This window comes from Saimiri boliviensis, chromosome 13, assembly GCF_048565385.1.
Source record: "Saimiri boliviensis isolate mSaiBol1 chromosome 13, mSaiBol1.pri, whole genome shotgun sequence".
NCBI classification, from domain to species: domain Eukaryota; kingdom Metazoa; phylum Chordata; class Mammalia; order Primates; family Cebidae; genus Saimiri; species Saimiri boliviensis.
The window spans coordinates 15,354,424-15,375,819 of NC_133461.1; the positions used below are offsets into that span (position 1 = coordinate 15,354,424).

The 21,396-nt window shown below is 37.9% G+C and overlaps 1 protein-coding gene across 2 annotated transcripts in view; it reads right to left on the reverse strand.

Moving 5' to 3' along the window:
• SERPINB7 (serpin family B member 7) overlaps window positions 1-21,396 on the reverse strand; it is a 49,289-nt gene that overhangs the window by 21,501 nt on the left and 6,392 nt on the right. Inside the window, exon 1 of one of the 2 annotated variants that reach the window (XM_003926010.3) lies at window positions 1,296-1,340. The exons of the other annotated variant lie outside the window; for it this stretch is intronic. The gene's annotated coding sequence lies outside the window, so the exon portion shown is untranslated. Of the gene's footprint in view, window positions 1-1,295; window positions 1,341-21,396 lie in introns of those variants that run through there. 2 annotated transcript variants of the gene reach the window in all.

The following is a 21,396-nucleotide window of genomic DNA, read 5'->3' on the forward strand; positions in this document are numbered from 1 at the left end:
AGCTAAGGAAGTTGACAAGGAAAACAAATTACTTTAAAGCAACCCAAAGAAGAAGTCAGTGTGACATCACCTGTTTCTCATTGGACATGAAAATACAGGAAAATTCCTTTCAAATCGTAAAAGAACTTGTCATTTTATAGTCTAATTTTTCATTTTGCTAAAAATATACCATATTCTTATGTTTCTTGCATAAATATTTTAGCTTAACATACAAACATGCAATTATAATTTATAATTTTAAAGTTAACACAAATTAGCAAGTGCTCATGGATGGTTTCACATCCCAGTGAGGGTCTAAAAGTCCATGGCAGCCTGAAGCCTATTTGATTTCTTATAGTCTATTTTAATTTGAGAACTTCTTTATCCCTTCCATCCTTCAGTCAGTATACTATTTGCATCAAACCACAATAAAAATAGATATTTTCTCACTAAAGCTTCTTTTAAAAGTGTAATACAAAGCGAAAAGTAATTTTTAAACAAAGCATGGGAAAATTCAGGCACAAAACACATTCAATAAAACATGAAATTGTGATACTATTTAATGGATCTAAATTTATTACATCTAACTGATAAATTATGTACCTTAAATGCTTGATAAAAATATTACCTAGTCTTAGGATACTTTTGCCTGTACATAGAAAATTATTTATAGTTCATGGGACATTATTTTTAAAAAAAACTTTCATATTTACTGAATTAATATATACATACGTATAGGAAAGAAATGAACAATCACTTGAATGTGATTGTTATTCTTACCAATAAGTCAAATACAATGCTATCCAGACCACTCTAGAGAAATATTTTAAAATCCTTTCATTTCTTTTAACACATGGTTTCCAACTTTGATAAACCTCTAAATAAATTAATATATTATGCACTTAAAAGAGTTCGATTTTAATCTCAAAATTTAGTATATTTCAACCTATAATGCCTTAAATAAGAACACAGGAAATGTAGAATCTAGATTTGCACATAATCCCTACTTATCTGTTCAAAGATGGAACATAAAGTTTTCAACTGGTATCCGATTCCCATGCCGTTCTCCCATGACACCACCTAAATCAGTCATAGACAGGCTGTAAGGTGGAGAAGCAGACAAGAGGACCAATATCCAATCTGGATATTGTTTGATGAGTTTAATGTCTCAGACACAAAGTAACCCAGATTTCTCTCTCTCTGCTTGTGTGTGTGTGTGTGTGCATGCACGTGCATGCATGCATGTATGTGTATGTGTGTGTCTTTTTTCAAAGAATCTGGCCAGACTTTAAATTATGGACCTGAGAAATATTTACCTTACTCTCTTCATAGAGGAAGTTGGCCGCTGGTTGGGTGAGTCTGAATGAGTTCCTTGCATTACTCTGAAATATAAAGCCTCTGACTCAGACACTCCCTACTTTTTTTTTTTTGATGGCCATGATAGTTTTAAATAATGTCATTAAAATGAAATATGTTTAGGTGCTTTATAAAGCAAACTAAAAGAAGTCTGTAGAGTATTAGCTACAGCTCTAATTCCAAAAAGTCAAATACATATTTTTTAATGAATCAAATTTTAGCATGAAATGTTATTTCATTTGATATTACTATCACACAGTATGTTTATGTAGTAAATGTAGATATCCCTACATTAAGGCACAACTGACACGTCTTACCTATGGAAATTCAATTACTGATTTTGTTGTTGTTTGTTTGAATCCTCCCCACTCAGATTTTGGTATTTGATGAGCATGACCAAGCCCCACCTGCAAGAACTCATATTTTGGCATCTATAAATTCAACTGTCATAGAGTAGCACTGCAGTCCCAGAGAGGTGAAGAAAGCAAAGTGGCTATAGAATAGAGTGGGTCTTTTCTCATTCATAAAATAAAAATTCACATCACTTACATTTTCGTTAATACACACACACACACACACACTTTTATTCTTATCAATAAGTAAACTACATATGTGTGTGTGTGTGTGTGTGTGTGTGTGTGTGTGTGTGTGTGTATAATCACCACCATTATATTTATGCTATATTTGGGGAACACTGTATTTAAGGGAGATAGGTGAGCTGACTCTCCCACAAGTGTTTGCCCATACTGCCTTTATCTTCATTGAATGATTAATGCTAAAACTGAGTATGCTGACTGTTGGAAGCTTTCTAAAGTGAACATGCTATCAGAGAGAGAGAGATGCATTAGAATATATTGAACACATGAGAAGGGATATCTACCCCATCGGAAAAGAAATACGTAAGTGATAGGAACTTAGAAACCAAACGAATATCCCAAAAAATGAGCAAATTTGATCATTCTTAACTCCAGAGGAAACAAAGCAAAAAGTATTTTGTAGTACACTTTAAAGATCAACTGTGGACAAAATTGTCATCGTCGTAATGATTTAAATCCCGCAGTCCTGGTTAGACGTCCACTGGGACTCATTTCTTCCCTTTGTCTACCAGAGCTGCTCACAAGACCTTCGTTTATCTAGCATATCCAAAAATAAACTGTGCTTCACACAGGATATGGTTGTTCAATTCTCACTATCTTAAGGCACACCGGAAGGTTTCTGACCACAACACTATGCCCTCATCTTCTTAAGGCTGTCTGAAATCATCATGGCAGTAACCATCATCTCCCATGCCACTGATAGAAGTAAGGTTTAGAGGGCAAATAAATCAGACATGAAAGAATACACAAAGTAATATGCCCTTCGTGGAAAGATCAAACCAGAGAAACTGTATTTTTAAGGATGCTTACATGGGTGGATAGATGAAGCCAAGAATATGACTGCTTTAGTTACCTCTCGTGGGAGATGAGGTTTTGTTGGTAAAAGAATGGGGAGGGAGGTTTTAGAGGCTCTTTCGATGTTCTGTTATTAACTTGCATGCATCTATTAAATGCACCTTTATGTAGCCACATTATATTTCATTATTTTTAAACTCAACATCTACAAAGAAAAAAACGTAAAGAAACCAAATGACAAAATGTCTCTGAGATAGGGCCATGGCACGTTGTGTTTAACTGATAATTGATCTATTCCTGATAGCAGGTTTTGATACACAGTGGCCTGGGACTCCCAAGCCAAGGATACACAGGTGTCAGTGAGGTAAAGAACAGGATGCAAAATAAGACCAAGACTGACTGACATGGCTCAAGGAAGAGACCAAGGGTCACAGTGCTCTCTCCAGCAGAATCCAAGCCCAAGCACATTTGTGTGTGGTGATACAAGCTGCCTCACCAGAAAAGCATCCCTCGAAGTGTGCGACCTGGAGAGATTTCAGGCCTCTGAGCATGGCCATTGGCCATTTACATCTTCCTGGAGATTCATTAGCGAACTTACCTCTCACCTACAACAGACGAGCAATAATGCAAGTCGATAATTGGATATGCAAATCAACAAGGTACTCAAGCTAGCATCTGATACCCAGAAGCAGTGATGAGATTCTGATTTCCTTTCTCTAGTTGATCGGTTCTCACTCACAAAGAAAATGTTCCCATACTTCTCAAGACTGTTCAGCCCTAGCTGTTTTCCCCCAGGCACTTAGGAAGGTGATGGAGAGCTTCAAATGGAGCCTGTTCACCACTACCTAATGAACCAAAGTCAGCGTTTCTAGACAAAAATCCATTCTAAAATCCTCATAATTCAGTTGTAAAGGCTGTGATAGGTGCAGCCTTCACCCTGCACAGGCAGCTGCTTATAGATGTGCAGACCTGGCTTCTGGGATGGCTGCCCTGTGACTCAGAGCACAGCACCATCTCTCAAGAATCTTGTAAGCATTTAGCTTTTGAACCAGATTTCAAAATAGTATCTGACTAAGGTGGTTGTTATGTGGTTCATTCAGTTTGTATGTGAATCAGATTTAGGGAGGCAATATTTCCATCTCTGTTTTTTATAATGACAATGGTTTTTGGAATCAATAGCATTTGTCAGCTTGGGTCAAAACATACCCTTCTGTGAGAAATGGACCAGTAGACTAAACAGACACCAAATCAGCTAAGGCAAGATAACAGTGACAACAGTGACTTGGTGAGTTTGGTGTGCAATTTTATTGCAATTTGCCGCTCAACTTTTTTTTTTTCTTTTTTTCAGACAGAGTCTCACTCTGTCACCCAGGCTGGAGTGCAGTGACTTGATCTTGGCTCACTGCAATCTCCACCTCCTGGGTTCAAGCAATTCTCCTGCCTCAGCCTCTCTAGTAGCTGGGACTACAGATGCATGGCTGGCTAATTTTTTTGTATTTTTGTTAAAGATGGGGTTTCACCATGTTAGCCAGGATGGTCTTGATCTCCTGACCTTGTGATCTGCCTGCCTTGGCCTCCAAAGCGCTGGGATTACAGGGCCACTCATCTTATAGCTTGATTTCTTTCAATCCTATCCTGTGTAAATTTGCCTGGCATAATGACCTAATATAGAATCTGACGCAATGTTTTTTATCATTGTCCAATCTCAGATATTCATCTGTACCTCTTAACTTGTTTGGCTGGCTCTCTTTATACTGCTTTCCATCCTTTCCTTCTTTTTCCCAGTTTTCTCTGGCTTGGAATTTTCCAGAGATACACTTGCTCTGTTAGTTATTGCACCTGGAGTCTCTAAATGCTTACCTGAACTAAGCAGCTTCAGACAGGAGCTGAAACTTGGTGTGTTCACCCATTCTTGTCATCCTGCCAGCCTCTCCTCCACCCTTCTGATCTGGCAATGGAAAGCCACGTCTGCACCACCCAGATCCTTCCTCCTATAACACAGGCTAGAGTTTGTTCAAGTGGGTTTGCACCTTGAAAAGTGGTCAGGTGTAGGGAAAGGTAGATTGGGTCCAGTTGGTTGCTTTTACCTTTGCCATCAGAACATGCCACACAGGGGCAAAAATACATTTCAGTTTCTGGCTCTAGCATCACAAGTTTGAGCTGTATTTGCATCTACCTTCACCTACTATCCACGGAAGTGACTGCAAGCCTGGTCCTTCTGCCTGAGTGTTTTCGAAACTACAGCCAACATTTATCCAAGCAACTGGGTCCTCTAATGTAAAAAGTGTTGGAATTAGAAGATATCGTCATCTTACAGCTACTTGCCTCTCAATTTTGTGCAGTTTTGCCTCTTTCCCAGGAAGAAGGGAGTCCTGTGAACTTATCCAAAATCAAATAGTTGTTGCTCACCTCCATGATTGTTTACGAGTAGTATAATCACAGAGAAAAGCAAAGTTGCAGATAATCCCTGAAATTTAAGTTTGATTTAGCAGTTGTGGTGAACTTTCTGAAAGAGAAGGTTGCTGTCAATTTGAAAAAATAAGCCTACAAATGAATTCCCTGCTCTCCATATTCTAATTGCAGTGTTCATGGACTAGAGTGAACTGAAATATTTTTAATCCCACATCCTTTCTATTTCTTACTGACTGAGGAGGTAAAGTACTTTCAAGTGGTGAAATGGTCAGTAAGTAAAAGGCAAGGGACCCAAGCAACACACATACTGGATGATCTTCTTGGAATTACCGAGAGTCACTCATAATTAAGGATCTACTCACCATTGTTTTCTTTTCAGATTAACTCAGACATCCCTCCCACTACTGTTTGCAACAGTTGATTTACAATTAACCAATCCCAAAATGACATAAGTCTGAGAAGGAAACAGTCATGGGACTGGTGTGTTACATTAATTCTTCTCCCTTGACATACAGTGATAATCCCAATTTCCATTGGCCTTGCCACTTCATGCATACAGATGATGAAACATGAATTGTAATAATCTGCGTTTTACTGTCTCTTGTCCTCACCAAGGGCAGAAGCTTGCTGAGAAGTTTAAGTGTTCCCAAGGAAACAGATTTGCTCATCAGCTGCAGCCACCACACGGACTTTCTGTGCTTCTCTTCTCCTGCTCTGGACCCTCATCAATGTTCTCAGTCCTCAGAGAGCACCAGTGTCCCCACCAAAAATACTATTTCCCAATGCCCTCATAGATGCCAAGCCATAGGGTTAGCATTACTTGGTGCCGTGAAGAAGTGAGAAGAGCCCTTCCTCACTCTTACCATACTTTGCCACCAGGCACCTCGCAGGATGCTAATTGTCCCTGCATCTTCTAGAGTTTGACATCTAATCAGTTCCTGTGGCAGATGCTTATTCTTGGGACCAGTTGAATAACAGAGACTCTTGTGTTTCCTTATTCACCCACTGTATCCATCTTTACCCATACATCCTTTTTGTAGGTTCCTTGACTCAATTAAAATAAACAAGTATAAGAAGACACTTCATGAGGCTACCAAACCATCATATGACCCAAATATGTTTCAGTCCTCTCTACTATTACCACTGAATATTCTATCTGTAAATTTTTATTTGAAAGCTTTATCTGAAATATTTCTCCCATCATTTTCCATAAGTGAACTGCTAGCCATATCTTCTAAAGACATGATATAAAATAAATTTAAAATGACCACCTTTCCCACCAAAAGCCTTGAAAATAAAACAAAGTGGTCCATCTGGAACCGAAGTTATACTCTTCTCCAAAACTTGGGTGTCCTATAAAACTAGGGAGTGATTCTTTTTAAGTAATTAGGGGATGACTGACCTGAGCAACATAGCCAGACCCATCTCTCTAAAAATAAAAATAATAATAATTAGGGGAAAGCACTGCCTTTCCACAAGTCATCCTCATGCTAAATTGAAAAGAAAAGTGATTTTTTTCCACATAGATTTGATGTCACAACTGCCAATCTCAAAAAGGTTTTATTCACGGTAGTCCTCCAGCTACCTAAACAACTTTTGCTATTTTTTCAAGATTCTTTAAAACGCTAACTCAAATTCAGTACATGAGTACCCACAATTATAAGGCTATATTCTAGATACTAGGAGATATAAACTCCTTCAGGCCAAAAGCCAATACTTATTTCTATTTCTTTCTCCTTGTATATTATAGTGTCTGTTAAGATACTTGGGTCTTAATAAACGTTATTGAATTAGTGAAATGACCTAGTGTAAAGTAAAACAAATGATAGGACAGAAAAGCAAGCAAATGGAAGTTTTCAGGAAGAAATCATTGGAAGTGGTAGTGTTAAGAGGGCCTCACAAATAAGCTAGCATTTGATCTTGGTTGGGAAAATGAAGATGAGAAGCATCCAGGAAAGAGAGAACAATATGAGCAAAAACCCATGGAATTAGTGTCCAGGACGTATTCTGAGAATAGCAGATATCTAATAACCTTGCGTGGAGTGGTGGGGGCACTTCAGGCTCTGCTGTCTGATGATGATGTCATTAAGAGACAGACAATTCAGCAGGAGGAGTATGAATGAAGGGGAAAGAGGAAATAATAAATTTGGTTTTGAATATACAGAAATTGAAATGCCCATTGAACATTCATTTGGAAAACGTAGTTAAATATTTAAGTCTGTATATGAAAGAAGTGGCTGATGATATATATGCTTATTTGGGGGTCTCTGACATCTACATGGCAGCTAAAATCTTTGATGTGACTTCCAGACAAAAAGTCCAAAGAAAAAGAAGGAAAAACATTGGGAAGATCCCTTGGAAAATTTTGACACTTAAAGGATAGGCATAACAATAATCCAAGTTTCTAAAGAGATTTAGAAAGGCCAGACAACCAGCTGTGGCCAGAAATTCAATATTTGTAGGAGAGCTAGTAGCAAGGTTATGTGATTTTTTCTATAGTCATAATTGGAAGTCCAAGAGCAAGGTAGAGAAAATCAATGGTTAGCTTGAGAATTATGAAAGCAGATGTGATGGGTTAGAATTTAGCGTTAATGAGAATGCAGTTGAAATAATAGACCATGAAGACTCTCCTGGACACTGCATAGTAAAGAGGTGGCATGACACTCTTCACAATCTTTCAGAGATTGTTTCAGGACCATGGACATCAACACATCAGGTTCTCACCCCCCAACTCTTGTAACTGGGCCTTTACAGGCTGAATGCAAGAACAACTAAGAAGGCTTGATGGACGATAAGATTGCAGACATCATTACACTGGAAGACAAGGTGTTATTAAGCATGTTTAATGGGAGTGTGGAGTACGCAAAGGCTGTGATTGAAGGTAAAGAACTCAGAATTTTCAGAAGGTAACAATGTCCAGAAGTGTCCAAGAAAATGGAGAGCTGAGCTGGTTAAAAGGCTGGGTAGTAGATGGTATCCAGTGTGTACCTTCAGTCCAGGGACAAACTGGAAGAAAAAAGCTAAGGTACAGATGCCAAAATCCTCAAGGGTTCTGTAGGAAGAACTTGGAGCTTGGCAGGTGGTCGTGACCAAGCTTGGAAAGAAGGTGTAGATGTAGATGTATAGGGCTTCAAAGGAGGAAGAGTAGTAAAAGAAAACTATAGAAAAATGCCTTGAAAATGATGGTAAAGAGCCAAAAGACAGCTCTTTTTCTCTTCCTGGCCTAAATTGAGGTGCACATGGGAAATGAACAACTTCCACGTGAGAGGTGTTTAAGGAAACTATGAGGGATTAATTCAGGATTACATGAGGGTGTCAGTAGAGGAGACTGTCGCTCTGGTTAGATAGAGCTCTGTAGTCAGGCTGAGGATTTAAGAATTATTTGGTGACCAAATACTAATGGCAAGGGCATGGTAAGGGGTGCTGGATTTAGAGTAGTTCCCAGAAAATGAAAATAACTTGGGTATACTAAAAGTTCCAAATTAAGGGATATTCTTTGCACATCCTAAAATATATAAGCCTATTCCCTGGAAACTGATGTCATTTGTGTTTCATTTGTTTGCTCAATATTTTGTTTGTTGGTTCCAAATTCCAGACATTGAAATTTTTATATAAACTGTGTTTACCAACTCTAATCTTTCTAATCTATCTATTTATTTGAATGAAATTTTGTAGTAGCAATTTCCATGGCTTAATTGCACATTCTACCATGTTAATTCATTCTAAGTGATTGCTTGTTAGGTCTATTTTTACTTCTTGATGTATTCTTTGTTGTTTTACTGTGGGCAGGGCATAAAAAAAAATCAATTACTCTGCATCTCTTGTTTACATGTAAATATTTACCCCTTCTTCTTTTTTTGCCTGATTTCCTCCACCTTCTTCTGTTTCTCTTTTACTTTTGAAATAAATAATCTCAGCTTTCACGTAGCAATAAATAACATGGTATAGTATTCTCCTCATGCATTTAAATGAATGCAATCACTGGAACCTCCTATAATCTCTCTGATCAGAATTCCAAATTCTGGAGGTCTTGTTGATTTCCACTTTGTGCCACATCATTTCATCACATTGTCCCAGTCCCAACCAACAGAATAATAAGCAGTAAAGAATCAAGTCATCACTATTGTTATTAGTGCTACTTTTTCTGTTTGAACTCCTTAGTTCTATGAGATTCACGAACAAACACAGGGAAATTTCCTAAACAAAATCCAATTCTAATTTCGAAAGCAAATTAAAGTTCACTTTCTACCTCAGGATTTCAACTTCACAAAGAAATGCAACCATTGGTCTCATTTCATCTCCTGAATTATTTTATCACCACATTTTGAATGTCATTATTTGTCATGAAAAAGTAAACATTCCAAATATCCAAATTCATTCAGCTTTACCTTGACCAGTTTCAGTGGCAAAGTTAAATATAAACCATGTATTTAACTTTTCTACAAACTTCTATTTTCTTATCCTTTAAAATTATTTTTCTATTTATAAATGAAACCTTTAAAACCACTACCTATTTTTTTCCATTTGCAGAGTAAGGCTTAAATCCCTACTTTAACTTTAATTTAATATGCTAATTCAATGGTCTTGAAAGTAAATATAAATCCAATCTTTTCTTTATTAATAGATAGTAAGCTAAAGGAAACTTTAGCTATCATTTAAGTCAAAGTCTCTCATTTTACAACATGAGAAAAGTAGGGTTCAATAAGCTTGTGTGTTTCTAAAACAAGAAGCAGTTGATCCTCTCCCTTCTCCAGTCCTCCACCTTCAATATACGCTTATTACCTGAGAGAGGAAATAATCTCTATACAAACCTCCCCGAGACATGCAGTTGACCTATATAACAAACCTGCGCAAGTACTCCCAAAATAAGAGTTAAAAAAAGAGAAGCAGTTGAAATAGATCCCAGGGTGCCTATGATTTTTTTTTCTTTTTGAACTATGAAGCCTTCTTCATCATTTCTTAACTTGTCTCCCACTATGTCCCCTTAAACTTATCCTTAGAAGTCAGAAGACAACATGGCTGCTATCTTGACTTGTTCATAAATATCCCCAGAAAATCTGCTTAAAAAAATCACAGTCCATCTGATCTCATAATGGTCTATGAGAAACAGAGAATCCCATATGTAACCTTATCAAAAACAAAAATGAACCCTTTCAACTCAGAGTAGTTTCCTTACTATTTTTGGAATAATAAATTTCCAACTCATGTGAACCCTTAGAAGGATGCCTTTAATGTATGGGCAAGGTTGCAATAGCATGTAGCAATTCTATCTTTAAGAAAAAATAATATGTTCAGTACATGTGAAACACATAATAACACATGAAATAAGTATAAACGAATGGGAAGTCTAATACAATTAAGAAACTATTAAGAGTTTATCTTATTATGGTCATTTCATTTCCAATTCTATCAATTTCATTATAAATGAGATAGAAAATAAAAGTAAAACTGAGAATAAAAACTGGGAACACCAGGATCCAGTCTGTGCAGGAAATAATATTCAAAGAAAACACAAATTCCATTTCATTCACTTAGGCTTCTTAAACAGACCACCTTAAGGATTTCACAAAGCACACCAACATCAAAAATACTTCCTACATTCTTTTAAAATATTTCTTCCGCCCAAACTTTCACTCATATCAGCAACTAAATTGCCTTTTACGTTCCTTCAAATGCACCGTTTCCTCACCACAATTATGCCTCCCTTTCTCTTTTGTCTCTTCCTTTCTCGTACATGTTCGCACTGTCGCCATTCCTAGAGCACCAGTGACATGTGACACACTCACCCCCCCCCCCACCATGCAAAATGCGTGCACATCTTTTGGAAGTTCAGTTTTTCTCCCACTCTGGCAACATCTTTCCAGACTATCAGCCTCCTTTGTTCTGATGAAGGTGAATAAAATTCTATGGAATCTCTGTGAGAGTGTGAGAGTGTGTGTGTGTGTGTGTGTGTGTGTGTGTGTGATGTGCAGAATGGAAATAAAACAAGGTAAGGTTGTAAAAGATTTAAACAACATAGTCATTACGTTAAATATGAATGTATTGAATTCCATACCCTAATAGTAGAGAACACATTCATCTCAAATGCCCATGGTTCATGCATAAAAATTGACCATATGTAAATCACAAAGAAAATATCAGTAACTTTAATAAAGGAAGACTATTACAACAATATTTTCTGATTGCATTCAATAAAACTAGAGTTTACTATCAACAACAACAGAAAAACTCACAACATGATCCTTCACATGGATAGTAAAAATCCTCCCATTAACTCTTGAGTAAAAGGTAAAATAGAAACTGAAATTATAACAATTTAATAATTTAGTAATAATTACAGTAGCTTCCAGTTCTGGTCAAGATGTAAAAAACACACTCCACCATATTCTTTCCTGCTAATTACAACTTAAACTTCTAGACAAAATCCATAGAGCAACTACGAGAAAACGCTAGAGGGGAAGAAAAGAAGGAAGACTGGCTAGGAATCTCAGGACTTGAAGGGCCACCTAGTGTTAAATTTGTTGTTGTTTTTTTTCTTCTTCCTTTACATTCCAGCCTAGGTGCTATTGCTAACCACACCCTGAAACTATAATACTAATAGAGGCAGGGATAAAAATCTCTCTAACCGGAGGTCCAGGAAGAGGAAGAATCCTTTGGATGATAATCACCCCACTACAAGCAGATGCCACAAGAGAAGGAACACCCTCTATCCTCTCTGCTGGCCTGATTGCTGTAAAAACTGTAGGGTAGAACCATAATGACATTCCCCACTCCACACGAAGTAAACACAAGCAGAAGTAGCGGTGTCCTGCCTTAATCCTTTGATGGTGGCTGCAGACACAGATAACAGAGCCCTTCCCCTCCCACTCACACTTGTGCACAAAGTCGTGAGGTGGGATCCTGTCACCTACCACCCTGCAGAAAACGGACACCAGCGAAAGTGTAGCACTCCTTCCCCTCCCAGGTAGAGGGCTTGAGGACAATCACAAAGAAGTGGGAAATGGAGAAAAGAATGCTTTAAATTCATATATGAAGTCCTGGGTTCACCACTGTTCCATTAATCTGTGAAAATGAATAGAATCAATAGACCAAAAGCTTTATTGACCAAGTTATGAGATCATTTCAGATTGACTGCTGGGTACTGTAAAAACAGGGCAGATGAGAAGAGTACTACAAAGACTTTGACAATCAAATTGCCATTTAAACCAGACGCCACCAATTACCATTAAAACCATTGCTGTCTACTTAAAAAGTAGGTGTAAACAGGAGTCAGAGTCTCATTATATAATACTCAAAATGTCCAGTGGAATCGAATGGTTAAATAAATAGATGAAAGATAGTGCAAGTCAGGTTTTCTCACTGTTGGAGTAGATGCAGATAAGCAAGAAAAGAAGGTTGGAATGATCTACATACTAAAAAATAAAATGAAGAACGATCTCATTCCCTTCCTGAATAAATACATTTATTTATTTAACTCAGCCCAGACCAAAATTCTGAACTGAGTATTGTGGGGCAGAGTGAAATCCAGGAGAAATTCCCTAATTCTGGCTTGAGTAGCAGAAACGAAAGCTCTAAAAAGCTCAGTTTATCCAGAAAAAGTGGCCAGGAACCAGAACCTCTATCCTTACTCAGCATAAGACAGGAGAAGGTTGTGAACAGAGATGTAACAGTAGAGAGGGAGAAAAGTTATGGGTTTACGCAAAGTTGGAATTATATTTAGCAGAACTTGATGACTGGATGTGGAAGGTAATGAAAGTAGTAGAAGAAAGAATCACTTCAAGGTTCTTTAGTTTATATAACTAGGTAGATGCCTTGCTTCTGAAAGGCTACTCTTTCCTGGCCACTCTGGCTGGATAAACATATACAGGTCCAGCTGGGGACTGTGATGTGAGAGAATAGAGGCAATAGAGAGAAAAAAATATGCAGGAATTTCCCTCCAGTTCACCGAACTTTTTAGAGCTCTCTTTTGTGCTACTCAAGCCAGAATTAGGGAATTTCTCCTGGATCTCACTCTGTCTGCCCCACAATACTCAATTGAAAGTAGTTTTGATAATGTTACATTTGAGCAGCCTCCAGATAGTAATGACAGATACTTTTATCCAGTTCAAGAAAGAGGTCAGAGCTGGGGTTGGGAAGGTAGCAGTCAGCATATATAGTTATCTTTTTAAGTTGGGAGATAATAAGTCTTCTTGTCTGCTTTGGGAATCATCAAGCAGAAGAATAATAGATGGTGAAGGAGAAACAAGAAGAAAATTTCAGAAGAAAATTCCTCCAAAAGGTGGGCTATAGTATGATCCCCTAGGGTATGAGCAAAGGTTTAGCCTTCAGTGCAAACAGAACCACCTGTTTAACATAACATCCCTGACCTGGAAAGTTCAGGAAGTGCTATGACATGATTCTCAGTAAGTTTGATTTGTTCAACAATTTATTGAATGCTTACCCAAACGTAGGCCAACTGGTACACATGTTTTGAAAAATAAAACATGACTCCTTCTTTTAAAAGTTGGGAAAAACAGGCATTCAGTAAAAAAAAAAAAAATACACACTGTAGCCAAGAATGTTAAGACCCAAGATTCATTCTCCCTCTTTTTCTTATAAAAGACACTAAATTTTGTTTAGTTGAAAGAAAACTAATGGAAAATGGGAGAAGCCATATTGCCCAATTTAAAAAAAAAAAAATCCCTTTTCCCTTGCAGATGGGGAGGAACATGTATCTAGATTCTGGCCAATAGTCATGCAAGCAGAAGCTGCTGTCTATGGCTTCCAGGAAACTTTTCCAAGAGAGGAGTTACTCAGTTGTTAGGGGCCAATTTTATCCAATGGCTCTTCACTGCTCTTCACTGGAATGTAGGATACATGAGGTAGAGAGAGCTGTCTGCTTGTGACTGGGGAGTCAACATTGAAGGAAAGAACAAAGGAATTACAGAGACATCTGTCCTAATAGCCTTGAGCCACTAACAGCAAGACCAGCAACCACTCACCTAACTCTATAAACTTCTAATTACATGAGAAAATGCTGTTTTTCAGCTGCTTGAAATCTGTCAAATTAATTTTAATATATTAAACACACACACTATAAATAATAAGTGCTATGAAGGAAAAAATGGGTTTCTAGAAACAGAAATGGGATGGGAATCACTTATTTAGATTGTAATGTCAACGGAGGCATTTTTAAGGAAATAAATCTAAGTCGGGATCTAAGATATAAGAATAGAGCTGGACTGTATAAGCAGGAGGGGAAAGGAAGATAATATTGTAGAAAGAAAGAACAGCAGGAAGAGTGGCATGGGATGAGGAAAACCAGGGACTGTGTAGAGGCTCATAGTCAGAAGGAGTTTGAATTTTATCCTAAATGGGAAGGGAAGCTAGTGAAAGATTTTAAGCAAGAGATGACTTGTTCTTATTTTACTTTTTTAAAAAATAACACTCTAGCTGTTCTGCAAAACAAATCAGAGAGGGCCAAGAGTAGAAACAAAATAATCAAAAAAGAGATTATTTGAAAAGACCAGGCCAGAAATAATAGTGATGTGGACCAGGAAGTGCCATTAAGGATGGAGAAAATGTACTCCAGATAAATTTAGGAGGTAGAATATTCAGGCTACACTGACAAATTTTATATGGAAAGGGAAGAAAATGAAAAAAATATATATATATAAAACATTTGGACTTATGGCTTTGGTAATTGAACAAGAGTTTGTAACATTTTCTGAGACGTGAAATACTGTAGAGAATGAGATTTGGGGATTTAAGTTTGAGGTGCTCATCAGCTATTGACATATAGTTGAATCTACAGTTGTGGGAGGCAACTATGAAGGAAAGAACAAGGGAATCACAGAGAGCTCGATTTTACTTGTCATAAATAAATTCTGCAATTCATTGATGGCCATTTAAATTTCTGGTGATAATTTTTACCTAGGTATAATTTATATGTTTGTATAGTGAAAAATACATCATTTCTTCTGTGATTCATGTTTTGAGACTCTTTCCCTACTCTGTGATCCAATGCTTAATTACTCACCCCTTCTGATAGTTTATTTTGTTTTATTTTTCCTTCTGTAATTTTTAGAGATGAGGTAATGATATACATATGTAATAATAATAATAGTAGTTAAACAAATATACCACTATTATTTCTGTAAGCTTTCTTTTCCCAAAAGATGTGTGATACCAATTCATCATAAGCTGTTTTAACTAAAGGTCTATTTCTGAGCTTTACACTCTGCTCTATTTATCTGTCCATTTATTTGTTTTGCCAATTAAAATTATTTAATAAGAATATATTTCAATGTTTAGTAGGACAAGTCCTGCATAATTACTCATCAATTTCAAAATATTTTGACCATTTTTAGTCATTTAATTTTTCCAAAGAAATTTTAGATTTATTTTTCAAGAGAAATATCTGACTAGAGAGTCTAGTGGAATTATTGATTTCTATGATTTTTTTATTGCATTTTAGGTTTGGGGGTACATATGAAGAACATGCAAGATTGTTGCATAGGTTCACACATGGCAGTGTGGTTTTCTGCCTTCCGTCCCCTCACCTGTATCTGTCATTTCTCCCCATGCTCTCTCTTCCCACCTCCCCACCCCCCCATATCTCCCCCATTTCCCCCCAATGGACCCCAGTGTGTAGTGCTCCCCTCCCTGTGTCCATGTGTTCTCATTGTTCTATGATTTTAAAAACACATGGAGTTACATTCTACTTAAGAATAGCCTGGGTGCTTGGGAATAGCCCCTCCTGGGAGACCAGTGAGAAGTTTCCTCTTGACACTCCACTCAGCAGCCACATGGATGGGGACAGCCAGAGCTTAAATAAGCAGAAAACGGAATTTAAGAAAAGGTCAAACCACTTTGTCACTCAATGTTTATTTAAATATGAATTAGTCAGAAAATAATTTGTTTTTGAAATCCCCAGACATCGTAATTGGGCTAAGGCCCACAGAACAGTAAAACGGTAACGCCTTCTTCATTTAGCAAACCAAATCCCACAGCTCTCACGTTATTCCACCCCAGATATTGGGAACCAAGCCTGTTAGTGACTGAGAAAAATTCTTCCAAGCCTATCAGGTTAATCGTCATTCATAAGAATTCAACTCTTGGGAAAATTGTTTCTTTTCCCTTAAGGTTGAGTAAGCTTCACTCTAGGGCCTGCCTCTAATTTAGTTCATACCATAGAAATAGTATGCAGAGTTTCTGTTTTCATAACTTGGGAAACACTACACAATTGTATCGTAATGCAATTCTTTACAATGACCCATTTAGTAACACAGGTCAAACTTGTTCTTTTCTGGGTTCCTTGGCCTGAAATGCATTCCCAAGTCATGGAATTCTCAAAGAACAGCATGATGAAGTGTTAGGATTTAAGATACCAGAAATTTCCTTGATTTATAAAGTAATTAGTACCTGTTCACAGGACATGATCTTTAATAAAGAAAAGAAGCTATGATATTTTTTACCCAATGGCCAATAATTTCTGCCTCATTAAACTCAAGTCAAAGGCATCAATGAAAGCTGCAACTCATTCTTTAACCTTTAGCTTCCTTCTCTGACTTTTTGTTAAAGGTACTCTTCATAAGTGCATCATATTTCCATAACACCTTAACATCAGATACTTAAATTTTGGATTAGTATCATCCTTTAGGCAGCACGAGATGAATTTGACCACTACCAAATTTAGTTTCTGGCTATGAGTTCATCACAATTATTTTAAAAGAAGATAAACTTATTTTTAGATCCTATCATAAATGAAAAGTGGATTACTTACCAATATTTTTTAAATATTACAATATTTAGACCAGCTCCAACATAAAACCATCTTACATTGGAAATTATCAAATACTTACATACTAATAGCAGAAATTCTAATAATAGTTTATTCTAGTAATTAAATTACTTTCTGGAAGATGTATGAGTTGTTTCCATTTATTATCATACTATTTCTGCTTGTTAAAAAAAAATGGTAGCAGGAAAGTTGAAGCACAAAACTGCACAGCAGAGATATAGAATTTTCAACAATTCCCTATAACAATTCAGAAAAGTTATGTCAGCATTTTGATTATGAAAAACAGGGGCTCATATGATATTAATGATGGTGCCCAGTCTCAGTCCAGAGCAAGATTTTCATCTACCTTGTAGTCTAACCCTAATTCACCCAAATTTCTCAGTAAAGGAATATGTTTTACACTAGACTACTGTAACTGAAACCTCCCTTTTCTGATATAATCTAAAAATAGGAATATGACCTAACCTAAAGGCAAATGTCATCTATGCCTTAATCCACAATTATCCGCTAATATTATGATCATGAAGGTAATTAAATTTAATGTTTACTTTAAAATATTATCTTGTTATATTTATATAACTCCTGTTTTATGATCAAATAGTGGTGATTGAGAAATAGAAATGAATCCAGAAGGCATTGCTAATCTCATGAAGGTGCCATCACATTAAATAACTCTTTTTACAAACATTTGTATATGAAAAATCAAAGATTAAAAAACTGCTCAAAACCACAGAACAAGTGAATATCAAATGTGTTGACAAAGATCAGGCCTTCTAACTCTTATTAGTTTTCTGCTGTCATCACTGCCCCAGAGATATCATCGGGGGGAAAAAAGGCTATTCTCACTAATAACTCATCTAGCAGAGAATCAAGGCTAATTGCTTACTTGTACCCATCAACTGTCACATGGACTGGCTGAGCCATCCAAGACACATAACTCAAAACCATGCCAGGAAAAATAAGGTAAATCGGATCACTGGCACATGCAGTTCTCCTGACTGTGCCTGCAGCTAGAATCCTCAACATATATAATCCCTTCCCATTTCCTTTTATCCCATAAGAATATCCAGAAGGACTTGGTGTCTTCAAGCACCTGATAATGCATACCAATGCACATACTCTGTAAATCAGACTCAACAATAGTGGAATGTTTTGGGCAAGTGAGTTCTGAATCAGCCTACAAAGACTATCTTTCCAGAGATAAGAAAAATTATTACTATCTTATTTTAGAGACTAGCCTGCCCATGAAGCCAAAGGAGTTAACTATAGTAGAATTAATTTTAACTAATTTGCCCATTCAAATCCTTCATCTAGTGGTCTTTTCTCCTTCCAATCAGTAGATTCATTCATCCACTCACTGACTGAACCAATTTTTATCACAGGTCTGGTGGGTGCTGGGCCTGGCACCACAGTGTGGGGATACTGTGGCGCAGAAGACCCATTCCTTGCCCTCCGTGGGCCCACAGTTCACTAAGGGAGACAACTCACAAACAATTATGAGGTGGCATGGAAAGTACTCTAAATGATGCTATTTGGACAACCTGGAAATAGATGTCACTGAGTACTAGAGGGATTAGGAACTATTTCCCACAGAAATGTAGACTTGAAAGATAAGAGAGATTGCATCAGGACCAGGAGATGGAGAGGTGGCCACAGCAGGACATGCCAGGTGCATTAGTCTGTTTTCATGCTGCTGATAAAGACATACATACCCGAGACTTGGAAGAAAAAGAAAAAAGGATTTAATCGGACTTACAGTTCCACAGGGCTGGGGAGGCCTCAGAATCATGGTGGGAGGTGAAAGGCACTTCTTACATGGTGGCAGCAAGAGAAAATGAGGAAGAATCAAAAGCAGAAACTCCTGATAAACCCATCAGATTGTGTGAGACTTATTCACTATCACGAGAATAGCACAGGAAAGATTGGCCTCCAGGGTTCAATTACCTCTTCCTGGGTCCCTCCCACAACATGTGGGAATTCTGGGAGATAAAATTTGAGTTGAGATTTGAATGGAGACACAGTCAAACCATGTCTTTCTGCCCCTGACCCCTTCAAATCTCATGTCCTCACGTTTCAGAACCAATCATGCTTTCCCAACAGTCCCTGAAAGTCTTAACTCATTTCAGCATTAACCCAAAAGTTCACAGTCCAAAGTCTCATCTGAGGCAAGTCCCTTTGTCTATGAGCCTGTTAAATCAAAAGCAAGCTAGTTATTTCCTAGATACAATGGGGGTACAGGAATTGGGTAAATACAGCCACTCCAAAGGGGAAAAATTGGCCAAAACAAGGGCATTACAGGGACCATACAAATCTGAAATCCAGCAGGCAGTCAAAATTTAAAGCTTCAAAATAATCTTTTTTGACTCCAAGTCTCACATCAAGGTTATACTGATGCAAGAGTTGGGTTCCCATGGTCTTGGGCAGCTCTGCTTCTGTGGCTTTGCAAGGTACAGCCTCCCTCCCAGCTGCTTTTACGGGCTGGTGTTGAGTGTCTGTGGCTTTTCCAGGTGCACAGTGCAAGCTGTCAGGGGTTCTACCACTCTGGGGTCTGGAGGACGATGGCCCTCTTCTCACAGCCCCACCAGGCAGTGCCGCAGTAGGGACTCTGTGTGGGGGCTCCGACCCCACATTTCCCTTCTGAACTGCCCTAGCAAAGGTTCTCCATGAGACCACTCCTGCAGCAAACTTTTGCCTGGGCATCCAGGCATTTCTATATATCTTCCAAAATCTAGGTGGAGGTTCTTAAACCTCAATTCTTGACCTCTGTGCACCAGAGGCTCAACATCACATGGTAACTACCAAGGCTTGGTGCTTCCACCCTCTGAAGCCACAGCCTGAGCTGTACGTTGGCCCCTTTCAGCCACTGCTGGAGCAGCTGGAACACAGGGCACCAAGTCCCTAGTCTGCACACAGCACAGGGACTCTGGGTCCAGCCCACAAAACCACTTTTTCCTCCTGGGCCTCCAGGCCTTGGATGAGAGGGGCTGCCATGAAGGTTTCTGACATGGCCTGGAAACATTTTCCCTATGGTCTTAGGGATTAATGTTAGAAATCTGCAGCCAGCTTGAGTTTCTTCCCAGAAAATGGGTTTTTCTTTTCTACTGCATAGTCAGGTTGCAAATTTTCCAAACTTTTATGCTCCACTTCCCTTATAAAACTGAATGCCTTTAACAATACGCAAGTCACCTCCTGAATGCTTTGCTGTTTAGAAATTTCTTTCATTAGAAATTTATTTCGCTGTTTAGAAATGATCCTTTCACTGGGATTATTGAGAATGATCCTTAAATCATTATTCTCAAGTTCAAAGTTTCACAAATCTCTAGGGCACCTTTGCTCCAATTCCCAACAAGTTCCTCATCTTCACCCAAGATCACCTCAGCCTGGACCTTATTGTCCATATCACTATCAGCATTTTGGGCAAGGCCAATCATCCAGTCTCTAGGAAGTTCCAAACTTTCCCACAGTTTCCTGTCTTCTGAGCCCTCCAAACTGTTCCAACCTCTGCCTGTTACCCAGTTCCAAAGTCGCTTCCACATTTTGGGGTATGTTTTCAGCAATACCTCATCTCTGGTACCAATTTACTGTATTAGCTTATTTTTACACTGCTGATAAAGACATACCTGAGACTGGGAAGAAAAAGAGGTTTAATTGGACTTACAGTTCCACATGGCTGCGTCGGTCTCAGAATCATGGTGAGAGGTGAAAGGCACTTCTTACTTGGTGGTAGCAAGAGAAAATGAGGAAGAAGCAAAAGTGGAAACACCTGATAAACTCATCAGGTGAGACTTATTCCCTATCACAAGAATAGCATTGGAAAGACCAGCCCCCTTGATTCAATTACCTTCCCCTGGGTCCTCCCACAATGCATGGGAATTCTGGAGATACAATTCAAGGTGAGATTTGGGTGGGGACACAGCTGAACCATATCACTAGGTCAGGGGCAGGAGAGAGCATGGCAGCCCTTCAGTTATCAGAGTAGCTACTGGTAAAAGACAGAGAAGGGAAAAACAAATAGAAATAAAAAAGTAACAAAGAGGAACACCTGATACTACAATAAAAAAGAAAAGAAGGATTCTTAAAAATTAGTTTTGGAAGGAAAAAAATATATATATATTATATATATATATATATATATATATATATATATATATTTAGATTACAAATCACTTGGGGAAACATAATATATTTAGTAGTTGGATACCAGCTTTAAAAAACAAAAATGAGATGCATTAAAATATAAGATAAGATAGGATAAATCAGAAGAGTAGAATAGGAAAGATCATGAAGCATATTCATAGTAGGGGCAAAAATTGTTTTGTGTCTAGGCACCCATGCATATGATCAAGTAGAAAGTTATTAGGGGGTCATTATCAAAATTACTTGACAACCACTCCACCAAGAAGTGGGTTCATATTTAGTGACGATTCAATTCAAGGCTTGACATCCTTTTAAAATTCTTCTTAAATATGTATGGCT